The sequence below is a fragment of the Hesperophylax consimilis genome, chromosome 10, assembly GCF_061612785.1.
Source record: "Hesperophylax consimilis isolate HC1 chromosome 10, BYU_Hcon_1.0, whole genome shotgun sequence".
NCBI classification, from domain to species: Eukaryota; Metazoa; Arthropoda; class Insecta; order Trichoptera; family Limnephilidae; genus Hesperophylax; species Hesperophylax consimilis.
Genome location: NC_142845.1, coordinates 9798350 through 9826254, shown reverse-complemented (window position 1 = coordinate 9826254; position 27905 = coordinate 9798350). Strand labels below are relative to the sequence as shown.

At 31.3% G+C, this 27905-nt stretch overlaps 1 protein-coding gene across 2 annotated transcripts in view; it reads right to left on the bottom strand.

Annotated features, from left to right (window-relative positions):
* LOC149420254 (metabotropic glutamate receptor 2-like) overlaps positions 1-27905 on the bottom strand; it is a 710206-nt gene that overhangs the window by 14598 nt on the left and 667703 nt on the right. The window lies entirely within an intron of this gene.

Here is a 27905-nt window from a genome sequence, read left to right as displayed (position 1 = left end):
CAAATTGTCCAATAAATAAATAAATTTAATGTTTACATTTTATTGTGTATACACCGAAGTCAAAAATTAAATATAGATTGCAATTGGGAAAGAAGAAGTGGAAGGAGGGGGAGGGGTAAGAGTAGGCTGGGTTTATAATAATTAGGAATTACAATATCGTTAGACGGGAAAGACCAGTTGAGTGGGAAAATATTTATAAGAGAGTTTATAAAAAAATCTTGTTAGTTATATCTGCTTTTATATTAACATGTTTCCTAATTTCTAAATTTCAAAATTATTTATAGTGAAGTATTTTAAGACCTGAAAAAAACAAATAGCATATAACCATAAAACAATATATTCATAAGACAAATAGCATTTAATAACGGTTATTCTAATAAATTGATAGTTGAAATACTAAATAAAAAAATTCTCTTCAAACGGTCTTTCTAAAGATAGAAATAAACAATGGCGTAGAATTCTGTTTGTGGATAACGATACTTCTAAAATTATATATAAAAACAATCCTGGTAGTATTCAACTGGCGTTTTACACTAATAACAATGAAGAAATATATTCTTAATAATAAAGATAGCGAAATTCAAACAAAAAAATCAGGAGTTTAAAAACTCAATTGGGATGATTGTAATTTCTTTTACAAAGGTAGAACCAATAGAAACTTTGAAGTCAGAACTAAAGAATATCGCAGGGCTCTAAATGGAAATAGTGAATCTGAGTTTGCTAATCATCTTTTGAATAATGATCACACTTTCGATAAAAAAAATCAGGTCTTAAAATACTTCACTCAGGATATAAAGCATCGCAAATAAATAATTTAGAAATTTTAGAAATTAGAAAACATGAAAATATAAAATCAGATATAATTAATAAACAAAAACAATATAAATAATAATGAAAAATGCCATTACAAAGTGATAAGTTTCCAGAAGAAATCTTATTATTAAACGCTTGTTAATCGTCAGTAGTCAAATATTGTGAGCTGCATTTTTAAATATTCACGCCATTCATTTGGTTCGTTTTTAAAGCGCCAGAGGTGCGCTCTGTCGGCCATCTATAGCTGTGCGTATCGGCCATTGAAGGAACGCGTGATTTTTTTATAAACGTCAAACATAATCACGTAACTGTGGATAATTTTCATTGTAATTTAATTAATCCAATAGATTATGAACTTTTTAAAACATATTTTCTTCGATATTTTCCAAAAATTATATGAGCAGAAACGATGCTTTTGAAGAAATCTCGTATTATTATGAGGCGATCCTATTTTAGTATGAAATCGTGTCTTAATTTTCAAGTTAGCTGAATTTACCCGAAACAGACAATTTTAATTTGACCAATCAGAGGGCCTACATCGTCCAGACGCTAGGACATTAATAATTATCAGATGGTGTTTTTTTCTTTCTAACACCGTTTGGTAACATCTGTTTGTTCTCAAAACCGAATAAATTAGCCTGAGGAGTAAGGACAATAGACATTTTCTATGGCGTTGGTACCTAGCATCGTAATGCTTTACACCTTTCCTTTTGATTTCCTTGATAAATATTATTGTTGTCCACCTACCTAATTTCCACCTCCCTGTGCCGACTAGAACGTGCGGGCAGTTCAGTTAAAAATCACAAGTGATCCTGTCAACGCCCAAACTCTGTCTGATTACGAAGCCCCTCCCTGTTCGACCGTGTCGATACTGAAATGCTATCATGAGCTCACGAGTTTATGGTGGTAAATAAAGTGCATTTTATTTAAACCAGCGCAATTGAGAAAAGCGGAAAAATAACAGAAACGGTAAGTGGGCATTCCTAATTTCTCTTCTATTCAGATCTAAATATTACAGATCTAAATATTAAGGTAATTCGCAAACTATCTCTACCTCTTCACAATCTCCTTACCCTCCCACTTTCAGTTTCATAACATGCCCAGAGTGCATACGCCATAGTCCCACTGGCTCCGAGTAGTTTGAACTCTTGGACAGTATTCACATAATACACAATCTTTCGTTTGTTAACGGCTTTTGCTTTGTGCGACATCTCAAAAGATCCCTTGTTTGTATTTTGCGAGGCAAAACAAACTATATTGCCATCATAGAGCTACATACGAGTATATATTTACAATTGCCACCTAGCTTAGCGAAAATCTGACCTTGGAGATAGATGTCTAGTTTAAATGAAGGAATACACTATTGCCTTTTACTTTTCCAAGTATACTGCTAAACCTGTATTGATTGTGAATTAATTTATCCAATATTGCGCAGGGTGAGAATGATATATTATTTCATTTTGTCTCGCATGATATGAGCGCAGGTAGTGTGACACGAGGTGAGCATGTTACCATGCGCTTGTTTCACGCCCCAAGGGATCCCATTATTGATGAATGTTGCTTTGTTGCTTAGTGAAGTACAAAGTTAATTTACAGAATCGTATATTAAGAAGAATACAATGTCGCATCTAAATACTGAAATGCTTACTTTCAGGTGCTGTAGAGTTGGATGTTATTACAGGAAACCGCAAAGTATACTTTTTTTCGAAACTAATTTCACATTTTAACTTTTTAATTGTAAAAAGAAATGTGCAACGATCGGACAAATAGAGGTTTTTAAGAAATTAAATTAACTACTCACAACTTAAGATCAGATTTTTTTGCACCAACTGAACAATTTTTCTACGTAAAATGATGATTTCAAGAGTAATTTTTATAACTCTGTAATTTGGTTTCAAGATTTGGATATTTCAAAAATACGTTAAAAAATATCACAATAAAAAGAGAGAATGTGAAGAGAGTGGATTGAAAATTAAAACTCTATTTTTATTTCGTAAAGCAACCAGAAGAGAGATTTTAAATAATAAATAGTGAAGCAAGATAGAAAATGATGTGCACTATGTAAAATCTCCTTATGATTATTTTAGGCGGAGTTAGTACACCACTGTTTGACAAACTAATACAATAAACTAGAAAAAGTACCTACTGCAATTAAACGCTATAGATCTCAGACCTGTCTTATACCGAGGGACGAATATGAACGGAAAGTCCAATTATGTCCTGTGCGTGAGAACCGTATCTTAATTTCTCTAATAAACAATAAACAGTGTAAATCTCAAGTGACCTACCAGGTAAGTAGTATAGTACTGTGTATTATCTGCCTGTACAAAATATAAATAAATAAGAATAATAACATATATATATATATACATTCGAGCATCACGTTCATCAATCAAATGCATTGTACACATGACTTTATAGTAGTGATCGACGAACCGGTAGATGCAGTCTGTTAGCCATGAATTAAATAGTTTGACTAGTCTATAGTTAATAATAACACATATTATTATAGGAATGTATTATACATATATTTGTACAGCGCATTTGAGATGATTTTGCACAAACACGGTGCTATACATCGAAATATTATTAAATACAACATTTTATTTTCGATAATTTTGTCCTCTTTGGTTATGATTATAATATCACTAGCGCCGATCCGCAAAAATCACGGGATAGTTTTAATTCTTGGCAAATTTTTCATTTTCAAATTTAAAAGTATGAAGTATTTATAAAATAATTTTCTTTTCAAATATTATGATATGGAAGGTACCTCCTTTATAACTTGTCTGAATTCTACGGTGACCGGATAAATCATCACAATGATAGTTCATCACATCTTTAAAAAGTTATATAAAGTCATGGAAAGTGATGAAACAAAAATTTTATTAACTTGGCTAAGTAGGTTAGGTTAGGTTAGGTCAAAAAAAAATTTTCATCGTTTCTAATGACTTTATATCATTTTTTAAAAGTGTGTTGAATTGTCACTGTGTTGAGTTATCATGGAACCTTATTAACTGAACGTTGGACTTCGAATATCAATTCGACTTTTTGTGACACGACTGTTTTATTTTCTTTATCGAACAACAACTGAAAACGTGATAAAAGAATTATCATCCTTCGTTCCAAAAAAAAGCAAAATGTTAATTAGATTTAGGCAGGACAGATTCGGAAATATTAAAAAAAATGTCATCTGAAAATTTATTACGCGCGCCAAGTTGTATCTTCGCTTTTAATTATTTTCTGTTAAATTTAATTTTCTTTTCCTTTTTTTCTTTCTCTTCGCCTTTTGTGTATTAGTAATACAAATAAATTAATTTAATATATATACACATTTAAAAAAAAAATTGATTCTACGTATTAAACAACAAAAATTAATGTCATGATTAGTTTCTTCAAACAGGCACTGTCTAGTTAGAAACTAATGTTTAATGTGCCATAATTTATTGACGCTTGTATTGCAGCTCATCCCCGACGTACATTGTATTTGTCATATTACTACATGTCATGCACATATCCAATATCTATGAATACATTATTTGGTCTACAACGTTACTTATATTTTTTATGTTTCAAATATACAATAAAAAATAAATGTCAAATCATATCAAATGCATGACACATCATTTTGAGCACTTGCCTTTCATCGCAAGGAAATTTTTCAGGTGGTTAGAAGATCTAAGTGGCAATAAAATAAAATCAACAACTGGTATTTTATAAATATAATATTGTTAAATTCACAGTGGTAAACACAAGGTTAACTATATAATATCATCGCTGCCGATTGCCACCGAAATGAACTTGTGTTACAAAACCACAATTTTACCAAACTCTCAAATGCACTCTAATGCTGGTTTGTATTATGTCGCTGTAACTACTGACCCGGAACTATAATACAGGAATTTGCATGGTCGGCGGTTAATGCCAGTTCCAAATTCACTACATTATGTGTTATTTTGTGAACTTTATTATTATTGGCAGCTTTGTGCAACCTTTTTCTCACGTTTTTATTTGTCTAAAAGGCATGAAATTCACGTAAGTATTAATTCGCTTTTGGAACAGATCATATAGGTCTGATAAAAATCGTTGTTCCTACCTCCTTTTCCATAATTTTGAGAAATATTATCTAAACAATTTTAGAAAGAGAAAACACTACTTTTGAGAAGTATATATATAATATTAATAATTTTATAATATAATAAATACTACGTAACTAACTAACTAACTAACCATCACGCCGTTTCCCCGCAGGGATAGGCAGAGAGGACGGACCGCCAAACAACTCGGTCAAGGCATACACTCTTAGGCAAAAAGCTCCTCCTAAAAAACTCCTAGGCCTCCTTGGCAAACACTTATTGTTTATTGTTTATTGTTTATTGTGGTATTTTAAGTAGGTACATAGTTATCTATGTCCTAATACAATCCTTATATACATATAATTATGGTAACACATTTAAAATGAATCAATCACATATTTTCTTAATTTAATTTTAAATGTTTTTATGTTTTCTTCTGATTTTATTTCTTCTGGTAGCTCTCCAAATATCTTCAACGCTCCGTACATCAATGACTTTTGACTCTGTGTTTTTTTTCCTGAAGGGGAGTCTCAATTCATTTCTTTTCCTTGTCTCATGTGTGTGTTTGTTCTGCAATTTATCAATTTTTCTCAGGAATTCACTAGACGTATGACCATTGATTATCTTGTAGATTAAAAATATGGTATTAAAGTAAATAATTTGTTTAAATGACAAGATATTTAACTCCTTCAACATGTTCTTAATTTTTGTGTATCTATTTTTCTTCAATATGGTTCTCATTGCTCTATTTTGTAGAATTGTCATTTGTTTCATTAAACCGTCGTTGGATAAGAATAGAATGCTGCTACAGTAATTTATGTGTGGTACAATAATTGCGTTGTACACATTTTTACTGGAAACTGTGTTAAGGAATCTTCTTATTCTTCCCAACAGTGAGATTTTTTTGGCAATCTTTTTAATAATTTGTTTTGTATTTTGAGCAAAAGTTAATTTGGAGTCAATTATTACCCCCAAATATTTCATTTCAAATACTTCTTTCAATACTTCACCGTCTATCAATATGTCTTTTTTTGTTTGCGTTACTCGTTTTCCAATGTTCATGAATTTTGTTTTGTTTACATTCAATTTAAGTTTATTTTTCTTCAGCCATATTGATATATTATGTAGGTCTTCATTGAGATGGTTCATTATGAGTTCATAATCTTCTCCTGTTATATAAATCAGTGCGTCGTCTGCAAATAATCTTATTTTACAATGTTTCAATACTTTCACCATATCATTAATGTACATTATAAAAAGAATAGGTCCGAGAACCGACCCTTGTGGTACTCCTAATGTAATCTTTACTGGTTCGGATATTGTCTCACCCACTTTTGTGGTTTGATATCTATTACTTAAATAATCCTTGAACCATTTCAATGCCTTTCCTTTTATTCCATTTTTAGATAGTTTTTTAATAATTATATCTCTATCTATCGTTTCAAAAGCTCTCTGAAAGTCCAGGAAAACTGCGATCACATATTTATTTTTATCTGAGTCTTGTTTCCAGTCCTCCAGAACTAGATTGAGAGCCATTTTACAAGATTGGTTATTTCTAAATCCACACTGTTCTTCACATAATATATTCCATTTTTCTATAAAATCAACAAGTTGTTTTTTTTATTATATGTTCAAGTATTTGTTCATACTTAGGGAGCGTGTTCACTGGTCTATATTCTTCACATTTTTTTGTATTTTTTATTTTCGGTATTGGGATGACTCTTGATATTTTCCATGATTGAGGGAACTTTCCTAAGGTGATAGATTCATTTATAAAATTAAGTAAGTAATTCTCAATGATTGGTAATGATTGAATTATTAATTGTATTGTTATTCCATCAGGACTGGGTTTTGATTTCATTTGTTTCAGAATTACTTTTAATTCCTCCTTTGTTATTTTTTTAATTTCCAATTCTATATTTCTTTCTTCAATTTCATCATGAACATTATAAACAATTTTCGGAATACTCTCGTTAATATTTTCAATACTTTTTATAAAATAATTGTTGAATTTATTGGCTATATTTAACCCATCTGTTCCAGGGGGGAATATTATGTCTTCATATGCAATACTGTTATTTTCATTTTTCAGTAACGATTTTATTGTTTTCCACATTTTCTTCTGATCTCCCCTTTCTTCCTCTATTTTAATTCTGTAGTATTCATTTTTTACACTTTTTAATTGAGTGGTATACCTGTTTCTATAGATTTTGAAGTTTTCCCAGTTGTCCGAGCTCCTCGTTTTAACACTACGTTTTATATTCAAATCCAAAAAAATTGCCCCTATGAAAGCAAAGTTTCCGATAGCGAATTGAAAAGTATACATGAAGCTTTGTGTATTTTTACACAAAACGAAAAAAAAAACGTTTATAGTACATTTATCTAATAAAAAGTGTGTGCGTTTTTTTTTCTCAGTTTCTTTAATTTTATTTGAAAATATGAGGCGAGCCATTTTTAAAACTTTTTTTATGTTTGAATTAAAACTGTATACATTATTATAAATTTATTTCAAATAGTAAAACTTGATAGCGTATTTTACCACCTTTCAAAAAAAGTTTTCAGTTTTCGGATACGTTCAGAAATGTTTTGTTTATTTGGATTGTATTGCAAAGTGGAAATAGTCTGACCTTCTGAATATGCAATAGGCCTGGGGATAGAATTACGAAACTGACGAAATTAAATAAGGAAGAATTTATATGTGGAGGTAAAACTTTTTACTTTTCATTATAGGTATCGAAAATGTCAAAAAAAATAACCTTACCTTATTTTTCCAAAGTGAAAATTATTTAGCGCTCACTTAAAAACTCATATTACAAACAAAATATTACAATTTTTTTTATGTGTATTGGTAATAATTTTGGTAGGTGTAACTTATTCTCTCTACGTGTAATTTCTTCCAAGTGTAATTCCATCCGTTTTTGTGGTAAGTAAAATTCTCGCCTGTGTAATTTAGCATTGACGCCGGAAAGTTCTACCCTCGTCCCTAATCTGTGGAAAATGGAAATGAAACCACACTTTTTTTCTTCTTCGATTGGATTCTGCGGCAGATGGCCAAATTGTGGACCGGTCTTGAAGATTATGTTTTGCATATCGGGAATGAACGGTTTTCATCACCATTTTTCGTATTTGTTTAGTCAAAAGGGGTTAAATATAGCTTTTCACTAATGTTGTATTTAACAAAACATACAAATTTTTGAAAATAAAAATTTTTAAATAAAAATTGTACAGGGTTTTCCAATAAGAGGTGTTATTTTAAATAGCCCGCTATTTCGGTAGATGTTACTTTTGAAACTGTCATTGTTTGACATTTCACAAGTAGAAACTACGCCATTAATAAAAATGGAACGATACACGCTTCAACAACGCATTGAAATGATTAAAATTCACTTGAGTGAATCAAATGCAAATCATCTTGAGTGATGAGGCCCATTTCCACCTCGGTGGCTTCGTCAACAAGCAAAATTGTCACATTTTGGGCTCGGAAAACCCAAAAATTATTGTTGAAAAGCCTCTCTATCCTCAACGTGTAACTGTTTGGAGTGGTTTATGGTCCAGCAGAGTCATTGGACCTTAATTTTTCGAAAATGAGGCTGGAACAACCGTTACGGTGATTGGATTACGCTGTTGAGAGATTATTAATAATTTTTCATGGCTGGAATTAGATAGTATTGATCTGGACATCGTTTACTTTCAACAAAACGGCGCTACGTGCCACACAAGCAACGAAACCATTGATATTTTACGATTGAATATCAAAATAACACCTCTTATTGGAAAACCCTGTATGTATCTACTGTGTATTGTCGTCACCCATAGAATAAAAAATTATATTACAAGAAGTGACTTGTAGACATGTTTCGTGATGCAAATGTAAGCTTAATCGGGGCCTTTCATTTAAGTACAAAACTTCATTTTAGAAATTCAAATGTAATTAAGTATATTTAATACAATTTATTTTTATGAATTTATTTATTAGTAAGCAATTTGGTAAACGAGACACTTATTATCGTATTATATTCTTTACTACCATTTCTTAACATTTACAGTTAAAAACCTACAAACTAGTACATTAATTATATCAGTTGCGATGAAGCCTCGTGTTAAAAAAATGTTGTAATTAACATCTTGAATTCACTGAGGTTTGACTGAAAAATGTGATTTAAAAGCGTAGTCATTCTCCCAGAGGTATGATCATTGGGGGGTTGGTCCTGCCTCTTGGAAAAATAGAAAGCCTGTAGTACTTAAATCTGGTGAAGTTTTTGGGGACATAAAAGGTATTACGTTCCAGAACATCAAGATTACAAATGTGTCCACTGTGCAGCTTATTTACTACTTAAACTGTGAAATTAATGTGAAAAAAAAACTCAAAATGCAATAATTGTTGAATAAAATACTATTATTTATTGAATTATTTGTCGGTTAAAAATAATCTGACGTAGCACAGTGGTTATGTGCACCTGACCGGCAATCAGAAAGTACGGTTCAATTCCCGTCCACTGCATATTTTCCTCGGAAGATTTTTTCAATTTATATTTCTGTTTCAGGCTAATAATTATTGCTTATTTGTTACCCTTTGTGCTTTGCATAAAAACCTTGTCTTCTAAAAACATAATTTTATCTATAGTAAAAAATTAAATTTTATTCATTTGATAAAGGATCGCATGTGAAACCTTTACTAATATGGAAACTGGCATAAAATAATATATCAGAAATCATCTCACTTTTTCTTGACGGGAAACAGTCCACCAAAAAGCAACGTTGCCAGTTCTTTTGGAGCCCAATTAAAACATTTTTATTAGTATCAAATCGAATATGAGCTTTCCCAGTCTTTATTCAAGGTTTAACGCACCGTTTAACGGTTGGAGAGTATTTTTTTATTAATCAGGCTGTTCATGTTTTTATTTATGTCTCACATTCTTGTAGATATAAATATATTTTTATAGCTTCTTATATTGAAAAAATTAAATGATGTTTTGTTGATAATAATGTTTCATTGTATTACACACGGAGAAAAATGACTAATATTACAACGAATTAATTTATAGGTTTCCCAACAAACTTTTAGTAAAATACGACCATATTATCACGATGTCGGATTACATATTTATTAAATCTTAATATTTCCGCATTTTATCAATGCATATAATCAAGACAGAGGCAGGTGCATGAACACGTGTTCCGATACATTGGGAATTTACTATTTATCAGGAAATGGCCTGAAATCCTGTTTTGAACCAGATTACTAATAATTTAAAGAGGTTATTAATAAATAAGCAGTCCGAATTTTTTTCTAACAAACTAACCAGCACGCCGTCTCTCCGCAGGGATAGGCAGAGAGGATGGACCGCTAAACAACTCGTCTTGACACACACTTCTTGCCTCATTCATATTCATACATCGTCTCGTAAATACTCTTCTATTATTCTGACTCTTGATATGGCCTGACTCAAGTTTCTGATTCATTGATCGTGCCATGTCTTCCTCGGGCGTCCCTGACTTCTGCTACCATTCACATTTGCGTCATATATTTTTCTTACACTCCTTTCTTTGCTCATTCGCTCCACATGCCCAAAAAATCTAAGCGTCCCTTAATCTTACTCATTATGCTTACACCAGCCTAGCATTCTTAGCGGATCGTCACATTTTTCACACGATCATAAATGGTTTTACCACACATACGTCTCAGGGATTTCATTTTCTAGAGTATTTAGTCTCATTTTACAGTAAACTATACGTAAATAATAAGATTTTGGAAAACTATCATTAGTCAAGCTAAACCCGACTTTTTTGTCTAATTGTGTAAATTTGCTTACTTCAAAGTAAATGAAAATCAATGTTTTCAGTATAGACGCAACCTCCAAAACATCATGCCTCGGCAAAAGGCAATTACTGTATGACTGTACAGTGTGTAATTAACTTTTTCTCTTATCAAGTCCTCCGTACTCCGTATCGTGTTCGACAAAAACGCCATTGGGGATTATGAGAACAATTTAATTTACGCCGAATATGAATGAGTTTACTTTTCGAAGTGCCAACCTACCCACTTCACGGTAAAAAAGTAAAGTGAAGGGATCCACGCGAAATTTAAATAAATTATCATTTAATGCAATTATATTAGTTTTAATAAGAGTTTCTCAAGCTTGAATCACTGCCCCCGTCTTAAATGAATCGTCGTTTTGCAAAATCCGCACTGGAAATTTCTGTCGGTTCTGATGCATTCACAAAAATTGCTTAAAATAAATAAGTCATTAATATGTTTCGCTAATGTATAATTATTTTGATATTTAACATAAAAAGTATATTCTTTTTATATTCAAAATGTTTCAAACAGTTTTTTGGTTTTCAAACAGGTTTATGTGCTAGTCAACGACTCAAATAACCCTTACGTTTTTCTTCGAAGTCACCTCCCCCTCTCCTCCTGTTACCGAGAATACTTGATTGCTTCTTCGTCTGATAATTACGAGAACGCGTGAAAAAATATTGATAAGGTATTCGAATCCACTTTTTCCCCCTTTTTTTTCCTTTGCTTTCTTTCTACCACCCATCAATATTCCCTTATATTCCTTTAAACTAGTCTGGGCTTCAACGGTGGGGGTTGGTTAATCACTAGTTCGGTTAAAATGAATCAAAATTTTCACAGAAAACGATAAATTTAGAATAAATGTGCCACTTGCGAAGCCCAGTTTTTTTAGTTCGTGACAAATTATAGGATGTTACAGACTCAAATCATTTCATAAAGATATTAACATTATAAATCTTAGCAGAATTTTATTAATTATTACTGTTCAGCCTTGAACCTGTTCAGGCTATAATTAAAGCCATGTTGGAGGTCTTGTCGCGTTAATGAGGATAGATCCTTTAATGAGTTGATATTATTATGACGACTTACACTGACTTATCTTATAGTGACTCTCGACATGACCGGACTCATGTATTTAACTTAACTGACGGTGTCATGTCATCTACAGTTCAGCGTTTAGATGTTATGTAAATTGGATTATTTTTGGTCTCATCATTATAAGATTATTAAAACTTTCAAAATGGTCGGTATCAAATAAATTAGGTCTAGTCTAAATCAGTCTAGGTTAGAACCCTATATGAATTATAACTACATAAAAACTATGTCTATAAGACATGCGATATAGATATTAGGTATTTTTCTGATCTTTCATCACCACCTCTAGCGTTCCATACTTATTTTTTATATATTATTTTATATATATTTGGACGGCTATCCAATTCGAAAACACTTGCTACACAAAGTGATAAAAATAAAATATACTTAAAAGGAAACTGCACAAAAATTAATAATTAATAATTTAATAAAGCAAAGACAAAATTAGGACAACATATAAACAGGGAGAATGTTCAAGTCAAAGTCTGAACAAGGTTTTGAGTACATGATTATTCCGTAAAGACCTTCACAAATCATTTAGACTGGTACCAAAAATTTCAAGACCCGAAGGTATCCATAATTAATAGCGTATTGATTGAGGAACATCAATCCATTAATAATTTCAATTATCCCATTCAATTCAATTTGGAACTATCAATACAAATTGAACAAATTAATTTAATGAAAACACCGGATTTAACCGACTTATCTTGCAGAAGAACCACGAGCATTTTGATAATCAATCGCACAATGGATGAATCTGACTTAATAAAGCTAATAACGTAACACAAAACTTGAAGAGTTGTTCTTTGTTTATTTTTCGAAGACGAACTGTTTCATTCATTTCCCAGTCCAAACGCTAAATAAATTTAGACATTTGCTTTTATTCTATATGACAAATTGAAATCACATATCCAAATTTTTTTTCATTAATAAAATATATAAGAAAAAATAATTTAAACACTTTTAACCGTAACTTAATTTTAATTTTGGATCTTACCTAAATCTTACGTCTTTTTTTATTTTAAAATTGATTATTTTATAGGCAGTCACCACGCGCGCATTTTGTAGCCATAATTTTATTTTTCCCGTATGGTATCCCCAACGACAGCAGCGTTCTACTTACCCGCTGAACGGAGTTTTGACCGCCGATCATTCACTACTGGGAACTGATTCGGCTACCTGCTTGCAACATGACACCCCAATAGTATGCAACGATGAGGTAAGCGTCGATCTCTACATCCTATACTTTCTATTAATCCTATACTATCTGTATATTTTAATACTTTTTTATTTGTTGTACCTACGAAAAGGTATTACGTTGATTTTGTTTCTTTCTTATATCTTATCTCTTTATAGTTCCAATAAGGATAAATTGAATGGTATATCCTATTCATGTAGCTGGCAATGAAACTAGTTATAATGTATTTTTAATACACTAATGCAATTAAAACTACTTGTTTCATGTAAAAGCACTTGGACGCGAATAAAATGTTTTTGAGTTACGGCAACAAAATTTGAACTGGTTGAGCTGAAAAAAGGTAAAACAATAACTTAAAGTATGAAAATGAGATCAAAGTCTTTCCTAATTTTGTGTAAAGAAAAAATATTTAAATTGTGTTCAATTTCACCTCGTAATCTTCCTATTGTGCGATTCTACGTAGGAAGCGATGTTGTATGAATCCATTATGATAAACATGAATAATAGGTACTCAAAGGCGACCAAATGAATGGCATAATATATTTAAGATTAAAGAAAATTAACGAGAAGTAAAGAGTTTTAAATGTATTTATGTTCTTAGTCAGTGGAAATTGTATTGATGAATATGGATGTGATTTATTTTCAACATTATTAATGTGGTCACGAAAAGAAAGTTTATAGTCTTAAGAGAAACCGAGATATTTAAAAGAGCTGACGGTAGAAAGAGATTCACTATTTATTTAACAATAAAAAATAATCTGTTTACTCTAGAAAAATACATAATTTTGCATTTATTGATATTTCGATCTAAGCAGTGAGTTTTACACGAAGCATTGAATGAGTCAACATCGAATCGATGAAAAAGTGCAAATTTAAGGACTTTTTTATATTAACTCCACACAGGAGACTCCCGAAAAAAATTATTTCTCTCAGGGTCATCTTGTCATCTTTGAAAAGGCTACGAGAAGGATCTTTTTAGGAGAAGAAGGAGTGAACTTGAGTCTTGAAGCGATCCATGTTGTAGGAGGGATGAAACGTGTCATAAAAAACATAAATTATGTCGTCTGGAAAAACATAAGCAGAAAAAGGGCATATCGGAAAAAAAATGTTAATTTCGTTGATAAATTTTGTTTTAAGGAAAGGAGGCAGATGGACACCTAGAGACACCCAGACTATCCTTTTTTCCCTTTTACATCTTTTTAGTCGAATTGCAAGGTGATTTGCCTTGTTAATTCATCACGACGAAATCCAATAATATTCGGATTTTTATGTAGGTACACGTGTTTCGATATCATGATAATAAATTCGTTATGTACTGAAACTTTATAACTAAACCTGCACCTTTATTAGTCAGGCATGCATTCTCTTTTGTAACTGGAATCGCCAATAATTTGATGAGATTCTTAATAAATTATCAATTGTCAATTTACTCCGTGCATTCGTATCATAGCATCATATTCTCTACTGTTGTATCATATTCTCTACTGACACTTCATCACCTTTCCTTAGAAACCTTCCCTTCCCTTAGCATCGCTTTTTAGTATTTTTCACTACGTATATACGTCTCCCATATTCTCTACTGACACTTCATCACCATTCCTTAGAAACCTTCCCTTCCCTAAGCATCGCTTTTTTGTATTTTTCACTACGTATATACGTCTCCCATATTCTCTACTGACACTTCATCACCATTCCTTAGAAACTTTCCCTTCCCTAAGCATCGCTTTTTTGTATTTTTCACTACGTATATACGTCTCCCATATTCTCTATTGACACTTCAACACCTTTCCTTAGAAACCTTCCCTTCCTTCCTTAGCATCCCGTTTTCGCATTTTTCACTAAGCATATACGTCTCCCAATCTCTTCTGAAAATATAAGGTACAGCAGAATGAAGCTAGAAATCCAGTTCATTTTTTGCTTGGTTATTTTGGGTATCTATAGCAACGAGCAGTAGACTTCACCGCATTATTATTTATTACGAGTGTCGCGTCGTTGTGTTGGTAATTCACTTTTCCCGGAAGGGTGGGCTAGTGCGTAATTAGGTTTGTCCCCTCCATCTTCTATATATACGGCCATACTCCGCTCTTTACGTGGCCTGAGACGTAACGAAGGAATAATTCGACACGGCTCTATTACAGTGGTGGCTGGCAATTTTTTCATAAGAGAGAAAAAAACATTGTTTTTAATAACTTTTAACTCTCTCTTTTCGTGAATTTTTGGTCTTAACTTTGTGCAAAAGTAAGCTGCTTTTGCATGGCAAAATAAATCACCGGTTCTTAAAATGATCCATCATAATATAACATACCCATGTGATACTATTCCATTCGAAAATTCATATATAATTTATATTATAAATGTATTATACACATTTTATAAATATCTTTTATTGTTTTTGCAATACAAAAAAATCTGTTGTCTTACACTACCTTATTTGAAAAATTTGAAAAATCACTATCATATAATGCAGAATATCTGCACTTTGCTTTGAAATAATACAATTATCTTTTCACATCCACTATGGAAAAAACAACATTTTTTAATCTCCAGTATCTCGTTTCCAGGACAATACTATTTATTACCTTTTCTATTTTAAAGCAGTGAAAGGGTTTTTTTCTCAAAAGAAGGCTGAGTATAAATAACGTATTTTATGAAATCTCGCAGTACGGCAACCACGAATGGAGGCAGCGAAGCGTTTCTGAGATAAATCCCATAAAGGTTAACGTTAGCCACTCAGGCATTTATTTAAAATTTGTTTGGGCACCAACGGATCGTAAAACGATGTAAGAATAATAAGAGATATGTGTGGTATGTAAAATAGGTTCTCTAAAAACATTTACCATAAAAACATAATACGAAATATGTTTAAAAATGTATTATAAAATAAAGAAACATATAAATACCATAATACGGACTTCGACTGTCATAATACAAATAAGTGTCTAGTGTGGTACTCGAAAAGCATTAAAAAAACTGTATTCAAATATATTTTACGAATAATGGAAAGAAAAAAAAACCCAAACACTTATAAACTTGAAGAGATCGGTATTATAGATAGCAATATATGTAGGTACCTACCTGAAAAGGCAAAACGATGCTGTGTGATGAATAGACAATAAGAAGGCTAAAGAATTATAGAGACAGATTGTTAATATTGTGAGTTTAATTAGGCTCTGAATGAAACAGCTTGCTCGGCTAGGCTGACAAAACCGAAGTTGATTTTATTATTTTCTAATGAAAAACTAATGTTTATAAGACGAGGTTTTTACGCATAGCACAAAGGATAACAAATAATTATAAGCATTAATTAATATCTATAATATATTCTCTATAATAATATAAGATCTAATTATTTGTGCTATGCATAAAAACCTTGTCTTATAAACATTATTTTATCATTAAGAGTCAAAATTTTTCACCAATAAATGTAGATATGAGATATCTAGCCGCTATCTAGTGGGAAATTCAGCACTAACTAAGCCATTCCTACAAACATAAATTTGGTTGTTTGCATGTGGAAAAAATATAATAAGCAGTAATTGTCGATTGAAGTACTTGTACATATTGAATTATTTGGCGGGTTGGGAATAAGCCGACGTAGCTCAGTGGTCCAGAGCACCTGACCACCGGACGGAGTAGGTTCAATTCATTTTATTTTTTAAATAATTTGTAAGATTTTATTACTTTTAATAGACACTACAAGTTTACACCTCTACATTATAGGTGTGTTAGCGACAAGTAAGGACATGGTATTTTGAGATTATTTCAATACCCCCCACTTTCGAAATAGAGATATTTTACTCATTAAAATACTAAAGTTACGATGCTAACCATTTTTACAAACTTATAATGTTTCACTGAAGCTAAATTTTAGTAAGCATGTCTGCTGGCATATCATCAAATGGCAAATAATTAATTTTACCAATTTTATTTCTAATTATTTCTCTACAATAATAATAGCGCACATCAACATGTTTTTTTCGGAATGGAATACGCGATAATTTTAGAGCATTTTGATAATCATTATAATAATAATAATTTATTCCAGGATTTGGGGAGGTTAGATAGATTCCATATCTAATTATTTAGATTTAATGGCGTACATTGCCATAGACAATCCCAAATATTCTATGGCCATATTCATAAGGTATTTTTTTCCGTTGACCCAGCAAGCTATACCGAACCAATGCATTCGTCGTGAAATTTTGAGTCCAGTTCCCGCAAATCTTTGACCAGTTTCCACCAATCGAATAACATAGAATTTCATGGAGATACAATTTTGAAGTCTAATTGAAATGAGGTTTTTCAACAGACTTATCCTTCCGGTAAATTCTTAATCATCATTCAACGATTTTAATTTATCCCATAGTTTCTTTTATGTTTTTACTTGTTTGATATGTACGTAAATAGAGGAATCTATTGTCAATATCAACTAAGCTCTTGGCATGTTCTGCAGCTGCAATTTGTGCTTGACCTTCCTCTGGCTTGATGCATCCCAGCGTTCCTTCGAACACTAAGAAGTTTTCTGCCCCAAAGCAGCACTCACTATAATTTTAGCGCCCGTGAGTTTGGGTACGCTCATGACATAGCTAGAGTTAGACGCCAAAACGTTTTTTCATAGATCAACTGCACAAAAAAAACACAGCGAACTGTTCTTTTACTGAAACTAATTATCGATGTCCATTACTTTTCATAGACATTACAAGTTGACTCCTCCACATTTTAGGTGGCATTAGTGACAAGGAAAGCCATGGTATTTTTAGCATATTACAACACATACAAATACCTAATGACTAATGAACTTGAAGAGATCGGTATTGTAGATTGCAATGTACTTACCTGAAAAGACAACAATTCTTCATGAACGAATAGATAAAGATATATTAAAACCTAATGACCAATGAACTTTAAGATACCGGTATTATAGATTGCAATGTATATAGGTACCTACTTGAAAAAGCAACAATGCTATAAGAACGAATGTATAATAACCACACGAGTGATATTCGGCATACTATGTCAAGTTTGCAAAACGACATGAGTGATCGAACGTCATAATTTGCCATTTTTCTTTACCTCTTGTTAAACATTTAATTGATATTTTTTTTAAATTACCGTATACTACAATTATCATTTGTACAAACCTGATATAAATTCTATTTTATCAAAAGATGTATTAAGCTTAAGATCACCATGAAATTCTGAAGTAAACTGTTCTACATAATTCTTTCTGTACAGATTTTTTTTTCGATTGCGGTGCTGTCAAAATGATGCAAGTGTTTATTTTATTCCATGTTCATGACATATTTACACATCAGTGCATTTGTATTTGAACGAACTATTTAAGGTATTTTTAAATCATTTTAAGTAGTTTTTATTCAATATTTATCTAATCAAAGTGTGAATTCTCTACCACGTGTCTTTTACGGCATCAAATGTCCTTTTAATATTTTTAATTATCTTTATAAAACATTTTTTGAAGTAAATAAAGCCATATTCAAAATTATCCTTATTGATACTTGTATACAGTGAACGCGTGTATTTAAACCAATACAAGTTTTTTGTGATAAAAGTATTTAATATCCTAATTTAGTGAATTCAGTTTTGCCAGTTCGCGAACCCAAATTCACACAAATTCTATAAAATATTGTTTCATTAAAAACTTTCGGAATAGCGGTTTACTATTGAAAATAAAGTTTTGTTATATATCTTTGATTATCAAGTTGACCATAAACAATATACAGAAATAGAAAATAATAACTCTAGACTCAAAGAAGTGTTACGTACGGCGTTTTTAAAAGAACTAAACACACATTATTGATAACACACTCGAGTGAATAAGAAGGCTAAAAACATGGGGAAGATGATATTAAATGAGCCACATCACTAACAATTTGTCACATTATTCAAATAATGCCAGTCATGCCAATGTAGGTACATATATTTTTTTGACAAATGCTTTCATTCTTTTTTTTCAAACTAGAAAAGAAAAAAAAATCGATATGAACAGATTTTATAAATTATATTTGAAGGAAGAGAATAAAAAGGTAGAGAATAATCATAAACTGGAACTGCGGTTATTCGTAATCATAAAACATTTTAAGTACAGCCACTATTATTTTCTCTTTCACTCACAAATGATATAACTTACTTTTTTAGGGGACTTTAAAAGTAAGGTCGGTTCGTTTATCTGTTCTCTATAATCTTTGTCGAAATTAATAGAAAAATGATTGAAAGGAATAAACATATTTTTGGTACAATGATAGTCTTGTCTCGGTGAGCCAAATATTTTAGCAAAGTTCTACATCGTGATCCACCTAAGTTGGAGAAAAAAGTTTGGGAAAATACATGTTGCATAACTTGCTGTTAAAACTTTTTGTTTATTAACGCAATAGCATAAAACATACCTCCACCAGTTCCAACTAAATTGTTTCATTAATTTATAGAAATATTATAGTCAGTTTTCTGGATAAGATCGAATCATTCAATTGGGAGTGTTTGTTGACCAAAGATTTAACGGTAGAAAAGTTCACTTATAAATAATACAGACGTAAAAGACACATTAGTTTGTAGGCTTTAGCACAACAAAAAAATGTTAGTGGTATATATTTCTGCTGATTTTAATCACGTAAAGATGAAAAAGAACAGAAGATGAGCTTATTGGTAAATGTAACAATACTAATGTCGTAAATTGTAATACAGAAGTACAGATTGAATAACTAAATGGATCTCTTAGTTTTTACATTAAATCTTTTGAAGTAAAGGAAGGATAGTTCTGAGAAGAAAACAGATATGAGAGGTTTGTAGGAATCACTGTATCCAGGAATGATTTATGAATCCCATCATCCTACTACTGTGCAATGCGTTGGTTTGAGAGTCTGTTTGGATAGATCTAAGGATTCGTCACAACAGTCAAAACCAGCCTCTTCTGATCCGGTTTGCCATGCAGCTGGTGGATGCTGGTGATCAATCCGTGAATCGATGATCCGCAACCAAAACCTTGACAAACCTCACCCGTAAGCCCGGGAACCCTTGCGACCAACGTGACGATACATTTGGGGTGACATATGGAAGAGGTGTTGGTTATCAAATGAATGTTTTCCAGGGCAGCAGTAACCATACCCGCCTTCCAAATTGGAATATTTAGATTATTAAAATGTTGTATTTTGAATGATTTATTTTACAACCAATTTTAAAATCGCATGATTTTAATAATGCTACATAATATAACTTTTATTGATTTTGCATGAATTGAAAACATCTTATTTGAAAATGATTTTTATTACTAGTTTTTTTGTAATTTGTTTTTGGTATGTTATGCCGTGTTGTGCTAAATCTTTATTTAGCCAACGTTTTGGAAAATGTTACAGAGTCCATCATCAGGGCAGATGTGTGTACACATCTACACATCTGCCCTGTATAACACATCTGCCCTGTATAACACATCTGCCCTGTATCGTCTACACATCTGCTCAGATGATGGACACTGTAACGTTATCCGAAAAGTTGGCTAAAGAAGTAGTTAACGCAACATGGCATAACATCCCAAAAACAAATAAAAATAATTTTGGCCGTGAAAATCTTAAATCATATTTATTACTAGTTATTTCCACCCCAACTTTTGGACGAAAATACCTTTAAATCAGTTGTCAAGTTGTCATAACAAATATTCATATTTTTTTACTGGATCATCAAACTCGTCAGTTTATTTGATATCTCCGAAGACTTCCAGCACTCCATAAACTTGTGATGCTTCTGCTGCGGCCATAGTCGAAACGGCCCTCGGAACTTTTCCCTCGGTGAAATATCATCCCCATTAAATTTATCACCCTATCCGAAATACGTGACAACTTTTGTAATGTCCTTTCCACGTATAACCTGCAAAAAAGGATCACGATCATCGGATTAGGGTTCTATACGACGTGAAGGTAACTGTCGAGTGAGAAAACATACCCTCTGCTCTATTTTAAATTGGCTAAGTGAATTTGAGTGATAAGGCAGAACAAGGGGATGCTTCTCGTAGCTAACAGAATAGAATTTATGCGATTGGTTGATTTTGTCAATAAATCATTACTCTCACCCTCGAATGCTTTCTTATTTTAAAGAAATTGTCCTTTGATGTAAGACTTTTAAACCTAAATAAAAAATCTTAATGATCACAGACTATATAGGTATTTTAGTAGTCTGGGTACGTCAAATTTAGTAGGACTCCGGTATGAGTGGGTGTTTTTAAATAGTATCACACACTTATAGAACTTCTGTAGCAAATTTATTTTGTTTATTTAGGAAAACCAACAGATTTTTTACATTATTAAATAATCAACTTATAAAAAATACATATAATATCTAATGATAGGTTTTCAATAATGTTATTTGTATACGCTTTTGATAAAAATATACTTGTTTTCCCATGTTTCCAATATGTTCCATGTTTTCAAAATAAAGGAAAAAATAATAATTATACTTTAAAAAACATACATTTTGCGCACTTCAAACCAAACACTAAAAAACCACCGACAAAATACGTTTACGTCATGAATCAAAAAAGCCCCGAACGGAGCTATTCAAGAACAATTTAATGCCGCGGGGTGAAAGGGGAGATGGATGAAAAATGTCAAAACCTACTTAATTCATTTCTTATTCCTTGTCTCACAATTTATTATCATAAGCCGTTAAAAAATACACATGAAATTATAATAGTTCATTATGCACCATTTTGCATATAAACAATTTCAAAACTTTGTCTTACAAGATGGCTGCCAATTTACCAGGTAATTTCTCCTCACCCTAGATGCAATGCTGTTCATATAAAATTGCACAAATGTTCTGTCCAGGATTTTTAGGTCCATGGTTTACGTACCTGCATCACATTATTATGAGTACATACAGGTCTACCGAAACATTGTTCTAGCGTAAAGTAAACCCACTTCTATTTTGTCACACAGACTCTCTATTCATTTTTTATCTAAATCATTTGATTTTGAAGAGATTCTTTTAGACACACCCGAATTATGGAAAATATCAAAAAGTCCTTAGGTTTTCCGTTCAATCTGAAATCTGATTTTGTCGAACCCTTTTGCGACAAAAACTGATAAACGTCTAAAATTAAATAGAATTCGTTGAACAAAAATCATTTTATACCTCCCAACCAAATGTGATTATTTACCCAAAGCACGGCCATGAATATGTTTTATATTTACATCAGATATAAAGTAACGCAGAATCTATGCTATTCCCAAATTAGGTAAATCAGAAAAGGTGAACTGTGATTGAATAAAACGGAGGTCCTTCGGTTTGAAGGGAAGATTTCAAAATTGCGTTCCGAATTATTATTCTAGGAAGGTAAACATGCCGAAAGATGGCATTAATAATTTGCCAATTTCAATATCGTCTTGCCAAAAATTTTTGTTGCTATTGAATAAAATCGTATCAATTAATAAAAGCATCACGTACTGTGTGCGTTGTGGGAATCTCGAAAAGCTTTTCGGAGAAAGCTGTTTTTATTGATACAAATTAGGGTTTGCATAAAGCTGCCCTGAAATTTCGGGCACCGCTTTTGTATTGTGTTATTTATCACTTATCCCAGATATCCATTGGAAAGTGGGAGGAGATCACGAGAGGCACACAAGTCACGGATTCTAAACCGGCTGAAGGTGTGAATAGAAACCTAATCGATTTGTGTGGATAAGTCTATTTTAAAACTAGCTATTGTAAAAGCAAATTTTGAATATTATTGTATTAGAAATAAGTTTATTCAAATAGCTTAGTACGAGAGTAGTCAATTACAAAATTTTCATTTTAATCAAATTTAATGGCGATATATCTTTCCGTTCAATTTATTGTACATTGAAGGCATTTCTAGTGTGTATTATATATCAGTGGTTGAAACAGTTACACCATGATTGCAATGAAGGCATGTTACTATTTTTTCTTGTTATGTTGAATTCTTTTTACAGAACTTTGCTTATTTAATAATCACTCGATGGTTTTAGCATTCACTTTTTATACTGAATGAAATGTAAGAAATAGTGTACACAAAAACATCTTCTTGAAGACATAAAATACCCCAAGAATCCTGAATACATACGTCTCATAGAACCATGGCCGACAAGTTTCCATTACAGAAAAATGTCAGTGTAACTTTGTTTTTCCCTAAGGAAGAAGTTTATTTTCGCAATATCAAGTATTCTCCCTACTCGATTTTTCAATTTTTAGGTCAAGAAAATCTATTGGTCAAAGAAAAACATTGGCTTTGGAAAGTTGTACGCCTTTTCAAGAGATGCTAAAGACTGAAATTGGTTTCTGAATGAATGCACGCATATTGTAAAGTTTACATTACATCGGAGTTTCCATTTTTATTAAATCTTTGTTATTCTCGTATAAACATTCACAAACAGCGAAGATTCTGCTACAAAGGGTATTTCTAAAATACATTTAAAATGTGAATTTTAAACATCATGTTTGGACAGAAAAAATGAAAAAAATTGTTATTGTTATTATTGTCCCACATTACAAAATTATGTTTGAAAATACATAATGTTGATCTATCATAATAATAAAAAAAGTTTAGGAGATAACCTCAAAATTTCTATTACATTATTCGTAGTAGTTCCAAATACGATTCTGAAAACTAAAATGGCGGTGAATTAGGAAATTATATGTGAGCGATTGAAAGAAGAATGTGTAGTTTTAAAAAGGAATTAAGGTAATACACATGTCTGCCACTATCATTAACGTTAATTCTGTATGAGTTATCGACCTCGTCCAATCTGTAGTAATTGAATATTATAGGTACTGTATTTGTTTTTTATTAAAAATATGTTTGTAAAAAAAAGTCAAATATTTCACAAATATGTATATTTATGTTTGTAAATTGTTGGCACACACGATGATGATGTGAGCTTACAGATAAATATATAATACACAAATTCTTCAAAAAGTCGGCCTCAACGTAAAATATACTATATTTTGAATGCTCGGTGAAAGAAAAAACTCTCCACGGTAGTCAAAATATATAAAAATATTTTAACTTCAAGAACTCATTTCCATCGTTTCTTGAAATAAACATATTGATTTTTTATATAACTAGAATCCATAATATTTCTAGCTTCACATAAAAAAATTGAATAAAACGATACGTCTAAGACGATAAGTTTAGACGATAAGTCTAAGACGATACGTCTAAGATGATAAGTCTAAGACGATAAGTCTAAGACGATATGACTAAGACGATAATTCTAAGACAATAAGTCTAAGACGATATGACTAAGATGATAATTCTAAGACGATATGACTAAGATGATAATTCTAAGACGATAAGAAGACGATAAGTATAAGACGATAAGTATAAGACGATAAGTATAAGACGATAAGTATAAGACGATAAGTATAAGACGATAAGTATAAGACGATAAGTATAAGACGATAAGTATAAGACGATAAGTATAAGACGATAAGTATAAGACGATAAGTATACGACGATAAGTATAAGACGATAAGTATAAGACGATAAGTCGGAGACTGTTGGGGACGGAAAAGCACCGTCGTCGGACCGCGGAATGCAATAGGAATGGAAACTTCGGATATCCCGACTTACCATTTTTTTCTATCCTTTGCGCTGGTTCATACACAATACACTAATTTTCACCAAAATGCGCGAGCTCACGATGGCTTTTCAAGTTTCGACACGGTCGAAAAATGGGGCTCCATAATCAGACACCGATTATGTGTTGACAGGACGATTTTTTCAACTGAACTAACTTTATACTAAGTCGGCATAGGAGAGGAAGGAATTGGGTTGGTAGGCAACAATAATATTCATAAAGAAGATCAAAAAGAAAGGTGTAGTTAATAAGATGCTAGGTACCAACAGAAACAATAAATCTAAGACGATAAGACGATAAGTCTTACAGTACTAGATAAAGTCCTAAAAACCTGGAATGTGGATTATGTAGAACAAGTGTGAAAAATATTTTTAATCGTTCTCTTTAATGTATGCATGTATTACCACTTTTTTTTACATTTGAAATTCACCCATGTCTGTTCAACAAATTCCAGTTTTATGATCGAGGAGAAAACACACCTGCTTCATTTAATAATTAGGAAATAAACTACGCCATTGTTTGCACATCAAACATGATAAATTTAATGTTTCGTCAAATCTTGTTCAGAACAGGCTACAAAGTGTACAACACTAGCGATAACTCAAACGTTTTCCAGGAAATAGCAAAACAATTAAACTTACATACATTGTATGCTAACTAGTATTTTGTTATTTGGGTCGGATATAGTAAGATTTTGTAATGGAAAAAAATAGAATGGTGAAAGAAAGTGTATGGAGAAAATGTGACACGCAAGTAGATGGAATCATATTGGTGGTTATGCGTTAAGAAGAGTCAGGTTATCTTTTGATAAGTTTAAACATTTGTTTACCGTTTATTTAATATGTCTAAACGAATGTGTTTAGTTCTAATAAACAAAAGTTCTAGCTTTCGGAGCAAAAAAATTTCCCACGATTATAATTTTTAAAATCGTATAAAATAACCTCTTTTAACATTGGTGGATTACGCGTAATTTTGTTTAATCAAAAAATGTTAAGATAAAAAAAAATTAATAAAAATATTTTTTTTCGGGCTTATAAGGAGTTAAAAGCCAGTAATTCTGTAAAGAACAAGGATGGTTATAGGATTTGATAGGAAATTGATAGATGTTTTTAACACTTTTTTCAAGATATCCCATTGTTGCTTTGGGATGAAGATATATTCGATACCACTTGAGTAATCCGTTTTTTAATAATTGTAACATTTTATTATCAGTTAATTAATAAAATGTTACAATTAACAATAATATTCATAGTTAACAGCGTAACCGTTATATATAAAATAATTGTATCATAACATGATCTTAATTTTCATAGAATTTTTTTGTCAACTTTGAAAACACGCCATGGCTCAAATTGTTTTCTAGTAATATATTAAGGAGGTTCTTAAAAAAATATGATACAAAAGGAAAAAAAAACATCGTAAATTTGATTTTACTTGAATAGTATTTTTGACAATTCTAACAAAACAATCAGTGTGAAAATACAAAAAATAATTTATGGTTTCACTCCACATAAATGGTAATTTAAAAATTTATTGATATTTTTTGTGGGTGTTATCTTTACCTGAAAATGATTATTATTAAGTTGTTTTTTATAAGACGAGACGAGTTAATACAATTTTATATCATAAAACTTTTTTCGGATTTTACATTCTTTACAAAGAACAAACTTCGTAGACATATTGGACTATATTAAATCTTATTAATTATTTTCGAAATCACTTTAAATATATTGATCTTAGTACATACCTACTCGAGTACACTTTTCTAAATTCTTTAAAATATTTTAATGAAAATGATTAAATTCGTAATATAATACGTCAATATGTTTATACTTAGTGGAATAACTTATTGAATATAACCTCAAATTGTAATTTGTAATCTTTTAAGATATTATTGAAAACTCCCAAACGAAAAATGTGAAAAAGAAAAGTTTCGGTTGCATCTTATAGTAATAATATTTGGATAATTTATATACCGCCTTTTTGTGAAAAATCACATCATCTAGTATCAGTATTATCTAAGTCATTCCTAGGTGCGACCGAATTATTTTAAATATATATATATATATATATATATATATATATATATATATATATATATATACATATACATTAGGTCCAAGTCCATATATGTCATGTTTGGGGATGCTGGGTTTATCATCAATGAAATAAAGATTTAATATAATATATCAGTTTAATTTGTTGCAAACGTAAGATTTGAAACAAAATCTTAACGACAGCAAGAGACAACATTTTTTCTTACAATAATAATAGTTTTATACCTTTGTATTAAAAGGGCGAAGAAATGCGGACAATCAACACTTCGATATAAACTATTCCGAAGCTTTTCAGAATGAGCAAGAGAGCAAAAAATATAACAATATAAGATACGAACTAGAAAAAAAGAAACAAAGATATATTGAGATTTATTATATAATGTTACAATTTACATTTGAACTTTGTATAATTTGTTACTGATCTTATATTAAGTTTAATTGGAAACCATTTCACTCCAATAGATTTGTAAAATTGGTGAGCTGTGATAGTGTTGTGTTGTGATTGTGCAATGTGAGGTGTTACAGGGTAGTTATAGAGCTAAGAATATTTGGTATATTGCTGTTTGAAAAAAGTGTTAAGTTTTCTTTGTTGAAACAGTCTTTGTACTGGGATAATACCTATCCAAAACTGGTAATAATATCCAAAACGACTTTAAATAAACAATAAATATTAAGGATATGGAGAGATAGAGAAACAAATAAGGATGTCAGTTAGAGAAGGTAAGCAATCAATACGATTTCACTTTTGCAACTCAAAATTCAGTGTTATATAATAGGCAGTATTTACAGTTCAATGTACTAGAACCAGAACCGTGGGTCAAGTATACATATTTATACAGCGTATTGCGCAAAAGCATGAACTATAGATGATATATTATTATTATTAAAATTCTATCGTGAGCTTATTTGGCTCCCGAGATATTGCAGCGCACCGATAAAAAAAATCCAGAAACGACGAGTATTCTTCAACCGTTTGAGAATTTTGTAAATATGCCAATTCAACAGCAATTTTCATAAACATCATGGCTTCTTGTAATTCCTTTTTATAGTCTTCATCCTATGGCTTATATCTGTGGCGTATTGCATAAGTATCCTTGGATATTATCCGGAATTAATTATTCAGACAGTTCGATAAGAAATAATTATAAACTGTCCCTCGCAATGCACAGCTTTCCACCCACTTCAAACCTGCTGCAGGTTTTGATCGTTCATAGTAAAATATTTACGAGATAGAAATTTCTGCTTGGAAAATTATCCTGACAA